This window comes from Gracilinanus agilis, chromosome 3 (genome assembly GCF_016433145.1).
Source record: "Gracilinanus agilis isolate LMUSP501 chromosome 3, AgileGrace, whole genome shotgun sequence".
In the NCBI taxonomy this organism is placed as follows: domain Eukaryota; kingdom Metazoa; phylum Chordata; class Mammalia; order Didelphimorphia; family Didelphidae; genus Gracilinanus; species Gracilinanus agilis.
Window position 1 is genome coordinate 306,824,225 of NC_058132.1, and position 1,042 is coordinate 306,825,266.

Genomic DNA, 1,042 nt, shown 5'->3' on the forward strand with positions numbered 1-1,042 from the left:
AGAAGGTCCTTTCCTAAAAACAATAAACAGTATATACCTAAAACCATCAACAAGCATCATATGCAATGGGGATAAATTAGAAGCCTTCCCAATAAGATCAGGAGTGAAACAAGGATGCCCATTATCACCTCTATTATTCAACATAGTACTAGAAACACTAGCAATAGCAATTAGAGAAGAAAAAGAAATTGAAGGTATCAAAATAGGCAATGAGGAGACTAAGCTATCACTCTTTGCAGATGATATGATGGTATACTTAAAAAATCCTAGAGAATCAACTAAGAAGCTTGTAGAAATAATCAACAACTTTAGCAAAGTTGCAGGATACAAAATAAATGCACATAAATCATCAGCATTTCTATACATTTCCAACACACTAGAGCAGCAAGAAGTAGAAAGAGAAACACCATTCAAAATCACCCTAGACAATATAAAATACTTGGGAATCAATCTAACAAAACAAACACAGCAATTATACGAAAACAACTACAAAACACTTTCCAAACAAATAAAACTGGACCTCAACAATTGGAAAGCCATTAACTGTTCATGGGTAGGACGAGCTAACATAATAAAAATGAACATCCTACCCAAATTAATTTACCTATTTAGCGCCATCCCTATCAAATTACCAAAAAACTTTTTTACTGAATTAGGAAAAACTATAACAAATTTCATCTGGAATAATAAAAGATCAAGAATATCAAAGGAAATAATGAAAAAAATGTGAAGGAAGGGGGCCTAGCAGTACCAGATATCAAACTATACTATAAAGCAGCAGTCATCAAATCAATATGGTACTGGCTAAGAGATAGAAGGGAGGATCAGTGGAATAGACTCGGGGTTAATGATGTCAGCAAGACAGTGTATGATAAACCCAAAGAGCCCAACTTTTGGGACATGAATCCACTATTTGACAAAAACTGCTGGGAAATTTGGAAAACAATATGGGAGAGATTAGGCTTAGATCAACATCTCACACCCTACACCAAGATAAATTCAGAATGGGTGAATGACTTGAATATAAAGAATGAAACTATAA